Here is an 8,173-nt window from a genome sequence, read left to right as displayed (position 1 = left end):
ACCCTTGTGTGGCCCCCTCTTGTTCTATTACTCTTCTCTTCCCCAAGTTCTGAGAATGGCGATCATACAAGAATTAGAGGTAGAGTGATGGGCCTCTAAATTAGACATAAATTAATGCCCATGCCTCTGAATTAACATAAATTAAGGCGCATCTGACTATCCTTCACCACATTAAACCTATATTTTTGCATTAGATAATGTATTTTTAACTTTAATATATTCATTATGAAGGTTTATGAATAATTTCATATTTGTGCCTAATATTATTCATTTTTGTGGAATATTATGAGAATATTGGGCAGATTATGAAGATTTGGAGGAGGAGATAATTTAGGGACTTGTTCCCTACTACAAGGGAATCAATATTAAATACAAAAACAACAAGATATTATGGAATTATGGCACAGATTTTGGAACTTCAATGATTGAGAAAATCTAGGAATGTGTTCCCTGCCATTTAATGCAGATTCATAGTATTGGTAACCAGATCCACTAATCAAGAGATTTTGGTGGGGAAAGATTCCTATTTTCATGGGAAATGATTCATAATCATTTTTATAAGTACCAAGTTGAATTTTCCTCTAGGGGTATATTTTGATTAGTCCTCTTGTGGAGAGAACTCATATTTTTTGCAGTTCCATTGTATTTTCTTGCAGAAATGTAATTGTATTGATACAAATAATGAAGATTGGTGTCATGTTCAGCTTTTAAATATTGTTCTCCTCCATAGGACTCTGAGTTTCCTTGGGCGTGGCCATCCCAGGGGCCTCAAAGCCCTTTTATATCATTTGTTTTTATTCTTTTCACTTCGTATTCACATGAATTTTGTTCTTGTTTCTCTCTATTTCTGCATTTAGTATTAATGATTTCTTGTTGTAGGAATGGGTTAAATGGTTGATGTAATTTCTTTTGCAGGATCACAAGAATAATGTAATCCTTGGAAAATATTTGAAAGTTCATAGTGATCATTGAGCTATTTGGATTAGTTTTCTTATTCCAAAATCTAGATTTTTTGAACTCCTTTGTGGCAAAGAACAGTAAATTTCTTCTAATTTTTAGAGCATGCTAACGAGCTTCAAGTGAGTTGGTTCCACTTGCATTATATCAAAAGAATATTCTATTTAATAAAAAAATTAATCCATTGCATTTTCACTTGATTAGGTTAAGCATTTGATAGATTTACTAGCTCATTAGTTCTCAAATTTCTGGATTTTAGACTAGTAATTTTATGTTATTTTTCCCAAGTATAGATGAATTTTTAGATAGATGCAAACAATAATGTGTGTTGTTGCAGGAGATTCTACATTATAGGGAGACCTCATATCATTCGCCTCATCCAAACCTCATCCATCCATGTCGCCAAAATCCACTAAAAGCTCAATTCGAATTCTTGTTTTATAAGCAAAATTGTCATTTCCATTGAGCAATTCTACCCATATTGGTATATATTCAAGTTTGAAAGTGTAAGGAGGGGTTGATAGTGAGGAAAAAGAATACTTTTTTTTTACTGTAAGTTGTGGAGCTCAAACAGAAGTAATTAATTCAGTGATAAAGAGGCAGTTTGGTTTCAGGATTCTTGTGTCAAACAAATGGTGATGTTTTCCTTTTTGTAAATCTGTTTTTCTTTCAAGTTTCACATGGATTTTCCTTCCTGATTGTTACAAGAAGATGATGAGTAGAATTTACTTGCAGTGCTTTGCGCTGGCTTGTTAAGCAATCTTAATGTTTTCTTTCTGAGATTTAAGTATAGAATTCATCTGTCTATGCTCTACATTTAAATTGATCTTAAATCTGATTCATCTCATCCACCCCCAATAGCTCTATAAGATCCAGGAGTTTTCCTACCTCGCCCTGATTGAAACATTCCTCTGTCTATATGTGATTAATTACTGAAAACCCTTATGACTCCATGCCCAGTGGGCTCTTCCTTCATTTTGCAACCACAATTTTAAAACCAATTTCTTGATCTTCATACCTAGCCTAAAACCCTAAACTATGATTGATTAAAAATCCATTGAGATAGAGCCCTCTCTGGGATTGGAAAGGTTAGTTTCTAATCCTACAAGCAGTTTATGGTTACCTTTGTAATTTTCCTCCTCAGCCTAGGAAAAATACAGAGTGCTAACATTCTAGCGACCATACTGGGGAACGTGAAAGCTCTATCTTCCCAGGGAAAGAACGACGACCTAGATCTGGTTGCTGATGGTGGACAACAGTCAGACATATGAAGGCTGAATCATTCACCGGGCGACTCCATGATCAAAGAATCCAGATTGCAAAATACTCATGGCGACTCAACTGGCCGAAGCATTCAGAGCTTAAACTGCTCATCTGGTTGCTTGTCAAACGAAATGATAGGGTATGTGGCAAACCCTATTTCTATTGAAGGTTTCAAAGAATACTGGGATATTTGTGATGATGATCAAATTGATAAATATTTCTCTAATTTATTGCCTATTTATTTAAAGTCATGCAAATGTATATATGAAGATAAAATTCAATTTTTAGAGGAGTTTGTTCACAAAATTGATAAAGATCTTCAAGATTTAAAAGTTCAAATTCAGTCCCACAATTTCCAATGTCAAAATCAGTCTTTTGAGAACCTTTGTTAGCCAAAACAAGAAGTGGTAGTACTGCCTTTTCATATAGAGATTGAGGAGTGTTTTGAGAATCGGTCTAATGACTCACAGCTGAAATTGTACGATGTCAAGCGCCAAGCCAAGTCGAGGAGGAGGAGAGTATAGTGCACAATGCGCCATTATGCATTGGAAGCGTTAGTGTATGTAAAAGCCCGCATTTTGGTTTCCCTCTTGCATGTGGGATAAATCCCACAAGAGAAATAAAATGTGCCACCAAAAGATTGTCAAACCAAGACAATGCTGTTGTGGGGAAAAATGTCTATGCAGGACGATCCTATCCACCTAAGGTGTGACAGTGCCTTAGCAACAAACAAGGACAGCTATTCTGGTTTCTTCCTTTATGAAATGTGAAAGAAGAGAGATCAATTGACTTACCGGTGTCTTCCGTTTGTCCCTCGATCCGGTCTCTCTTCTCTTTGGGAGTTCACAGCTACTTGCCTTCTTGCTTGTCTAGCTTCAACGGGTTCCTGCAAGATCACAAGAGAAGAAAACTACACAAAGACAGATATTCACATTCATAACTAGTTTAGGATTAGAAATAAACTAAACATACTAATGCATTCATACATCAAAAATACATCAGCATATAGGAGAAACCAAGATAGATTTATTGATGAATAACAAGGTTCAGGAAGAGATACAACCCAGAGGGCTCCAATCCAGCATCTCCTTCCCAGCAAATGAAATTCCTATCTTCACCCCCTTCAAAGCATTAAGCACCCAATGATTCCAATCTCAAACCAACAACAATTCTTTGCAATAACAAAATTCCAGCCTCCAGATCTCATGGAGGAGAGATCCATATATAGATGTTTGGAGAGAGGATGAGTCAGCTTGAGATCTGACTAGTGTCCTCTCCCTCTGTCAGTTCTTGAGTCCACTTGGAGGTTCTTGCATCCACTTGGAGATTTGGAACCTCTTACTCATCACCAGTCGAATTCCCTGAGGCAAGTGTCATTTTGGAAGCTTCCTGGGTTTTGACACCTTGAGAAATGAGCCTGCCACATGTCCACTCTCGTTCAGCGCAGGTAGCCAGTGTTCCATTTGACATTCAACGCAGGTAGCCAGTGTTGGCTTTGACATTCAGCGCAAACAGCTAGTGTAGCCACTGAAATGATCCTGAATTGACTTGTTTTTGAGCAGTTTCTGGTGGAGAACTTTTGTGAATTGCTGTGGTTTGTTAGCCTTGTTCCTCTAGGCGTAGGAACAACATGTTTAGGGACTTTGGATCCTTTAGATTATGGACATTTCATGCTCAATGCTGTAAGGCACAAAAATGTCTATAACAGTTGCCCCCTAAAGTATGAGGCTGTTTATCGGGCGAAATGCTTTATCAGGGGGATCCGAAGTTCATCCAATGCTGAGAGGAGACCTGTAATAAGATACAATACAATACATTATTTTTCATACTGCTTTCATGATCTAGCTGAGGCGGGCATTCCCATGCTCAGCTTTATAAATTCATTTTTCTGTACATAGAACAGACAATCGTCTGATGGTAGACTGATAATTTTGATGAAATTATCATCCTTTGAGTAGGATGATTATCTGCTGCAATGATGTACATGTCAATGTCTTTATCTTTCCTGAATATATATCGCAGCCCGGATGGATGAAACTAGATCCGGGGTCTTCAAACTCGTTCGATCTTCACTCTAAGTACAAGTCGATCCATGTGAGAAATGTTCTGAAGTCGAACATGGAAAGACATCACTTGATTACCGGTCAATGATGTAAACCGTTAACAAGCGCGAGAGGAATCACCAATAATGATAATGACCCTCAAGGTACTGCAGTACAATTCACGTGGTGTGAATAAAGGACTTGGCGTCGAACACCACGCAAAATCTTTCGGTCGAAGGTCATTGATGTATACCTGTCGCCGGAAGTGAGAAACTTGCCATTGAGGCATGCAAGCTTCAAAGTACTGAAGGGGTTGTTCCTAGATCAACTTCTTGGATAATGAGCTGATGTCGACAAGAAGCGATCCATCAAAGGAGGGCCTTAATGAATCCCACATCAGTGACACGGAACGGAGCTAATGATTTTAACGGAGGTGAAAACAATCTGTGACATATGATTCAGGGTGGCGGTCATGAAAGGATGAAGGATAATGTATGGCAGTGGATGGGACACGGTTGACTTTTCTGAACGACTTCTCTTGAACATATGGCGACACTGATGCGATGGATTGGTAGCATTACCCCAAATATGGATGGTATGGCGAGACCATGGATGTGACCGGTGAATGAAACAACCCAAGCCGATTGTGGTACGGAGGAAAAGTGTCATGTTCAAGAGCGACTTGCTACCATCAAAGTTTTCTTTAGTTTCTCCCAATTTTTCCCCAGTCATTGCTGACCAGTACCTCTTTATTTTTGTCAAGCTTGAGGAGGATAACATATGCTTGTTCTATAACCTGCCCTTCGGGCAAGCCCATCGCTATGTTTTAACGAGCCTAGCGATAGTGAAACTCGTTCTCGTCTAAAGACAAGTTTGTCGCTATTTAATGATTTTAACGAGTCTAACGACAAGGATAACTCGGTTCTTTTCATTTTTAGAGAGTCTGAAAAGATACATAAAGTTAACTCCAAAAGTCCTTTTTCGTCATCTAATCCCTTAAGTCCAAAAAAGTATAAAACAATACAGAAGGGATGAGTTTTCGATAGTTTTAACGAGCCGAACAAAACAAGCGCTCGATCTTTTTGTGCAATAATCCCTCAGGTCCAAAAAGATTAAAATCTAGAGGAGGGATAGCTCTTCCTGTCCCTTTAACGAGCTGGAAGGCCAAGGACTCGGCAATCTTTTCATATTTTACGAGTCAGTTGAAAAGAGCTTAAAGAAGACTCGTCTTTCGAGGAACGAGTGATAAACAGGGTTAGCAGCTAATTCCAGGTACAGGTTGGAATTTTCCAATCACGGCAGTGTCACAAGGATGGCTAGGTGAAATCACTCTTGGCAGCTGTTCCTCAAAATGGGTAAACAAACATATGGAGGTGAACGATCGGCCAATGGAAAAGTGGAGATGACGGGCAAACACGACCAAGGCTTTAATGGCTGATGATATTACATTCACAGTGGTTATTTATCGGGTAGTTCATTTTTTAACGAGCTTAAATGCGGGTGGAAACATTTGCTCGGTCTTATGTTTATTTTTTAACGAGCATGAACTATGCACTAAAACTGCTCGGATCTTGCGTTCATTTTTTAACGAGCATGAACTGTGTGCTAAAACTGCTCGATGCGGGTTTATTTTTTAACGAGCTTGAACCCTGCGGTAACACTGCTCATGATAAGTTTGCATGCCCCCAGCATAACAACGCAAATAGAGGTGGATGCCCCCCAAGCTTCATTGCATTCAACTTGGTGGTTGGAATGAAGGTTTACCTTCGAGACTTGAAAAGGGGATTTGTTTCATTTTTTAATGAGGTTGACACAGTAAAAGAACTATCCTCATGACTCCTTGTTTCATTTTTTAACGAGGTTGACACGAGATTAGAACCGTCCTCGGAGCCCACTGTATTTACAGTATTTCTATTAGGGCGATGATCCACGCTGACAAAATGTTTAGGAATCTTTCGAATCCATTAGATATAGAAGATTTCATATTGTAGGTTTCCACTGTGGCCACTTCCGCCAGATTACTTGCAGGCGGTAGGGCAAAAGTACCCATTAAGGCAAGGTCTTTTAGGAGACCTACTCCAATATTTTGAAGCGAATGATTGCTTCCATGGATCATTGGAATGCTTCCCGTAACTTGCGAACTGTCGGGGAGGAAATTTTGTTGGTCGACGACTGTAATTCCTCCTTGAAAGGGAAATGTAATCTTTCTGAAGTAGGTCAACACAACTGCGGCCATGGCATATATCCAGGGCCTTCCCAGTAGGATGTTGTAATCGAAGTTTCCATCAATTACTTCAACATCAATTCCTACTGTTTTGCCCCCTAGTTCAACTTGCAAGTTACTTAAAATCCCGTATGGAGTGTATGATCGTCCATCAAATGCTTTTAACGTCGTTGACGATATCGACAAGGGTGGTGAGCCTAAATTCTTCCAGCAACTCATCAACATAATACACGTAGATGCCCCCTCATCAATAATTGTTCGATGAACAGTTTTGTTGAGGGCTTTCACTTGAATAAGGAAAGCTAGTTGAGCTGGTAACTGAGGGTCATATCCTTTATGATCAAAGGCCACAAGATTGGAGTCCATTGGGTCAATTTCACCTATTGCTGATAATAAAGCTTGCTCTTGGGAGAGGCAATTTTGCGGTACCTCAAGCGTTGACATAGCGGACGGCGATTGGGCCAGGTCCTCTATTATATTATAATTCTGTGCTATTTTTGCACGAGGATTAAATGTCGACTTGTACACTACTCCCTTTGGCGACTTTATCATTTGTTCAGGAATGGTGGGTGGCACAACTTTGGTCAAAGTTGTTGTCGAACTACTAGGTTGTTCATTAGCCTTGTTATTTGACACCTGTGGATTCTCGTAATCTTTATTCCTTGCCAAAGCATCATTTTACTGCTTTGAGATAGACAACATAAGCACTTGGGATCGGGAAGCATTTTGATTAGCAACCAGTTTGGTACCCGGGCTTGGAAACGGATCAGTCAATACTGCTGAGGTTTTTGAACTCTTAAAGAGTTTCTTAACTTCAGCTATATGTGGACAATCTCTCGTCCAATGATCCTCATCGCATATATGACACCCCGCAGGGGGTTTCCTTTTTCTCCCTTTCTTTTTCTTCTTGCCCCCTGGTTGCTTCATTTGTTTGCCTTTGTCGGTCGACGCGGCATTTACTTCCGAGGCAAGAAGTTCCTCATTTGCATTTTGACTGGAAATCTTACGGGCCCTTTTAGATGTAGCCTTTATCGATTTTGTGTCTGTCGTGCCAATCACGCCATCGATGGCATGAGAGTCATTGTTTGATTTAGGAGGAGGAGGAATTGAGAATTTCGGTCTAGGGGCGTCAGGTATTTTGTCGTAGAGTGTGCCAGACTGAGTATAGACCAAGTCTAGATATTGCGCACGAGCGATGACTTGCTCTTCCGTTACGACTCCCCCCTTTGCCACATCTTCCGTGATTGTAGGAAGTAAGGATTTGATAAACCATTCAGCTAATAGCTGATCGGGAACGTACGTTTTTACCATCCTACGACGACGTCGCCACTCATGTATATGATCAGATATGTGAGTGGCCGTTGTCTGTTTGAAGTTGGTTAGGAGTTCCGTTCCCATTTCATACCTTATCGGTAATTGAAAATGGGTTAAGAAAGTCATGGCTAAGGTACTGAAGTTGTTGAACGAAGCTCTAGGCAATTCAATATACCATTTTTCCGCTGGACCAGTTAACGTCCTCTGAAAAAGGTGAAGCCTAATCGAATCATCGTATAGGGTGTTTGATGAACACCACAGATGAAATGTCATCGCATGATTCGACGAATCTTCACCCGGATTTCCATTAAATTTAGGAATATCTTATGGAAGTTTATGCGGAATCGCTGGCCACCAAGGGGCATAAGCAATT

The sequence above is a fragment of the Pinus tabuliformis genome, chromosome 2_2 (genome assembly GCF_031772625.1).
Source record: "Pinus tabuliformis cultivar Carrire ecotype Pingquan chromosome 2_2, CPIR1, whole genome shotgun sequence".
Taxonomy (NCBI): domain Eukaryota; kingdom Viridiplantae; phylum Streptophyta; class Pinopsida; order Pinales; family Pinaceae; genus Pinus; species Pinus tabuliformis.
Note: the sequence above shows the minus strand (reverse complement) of the source record.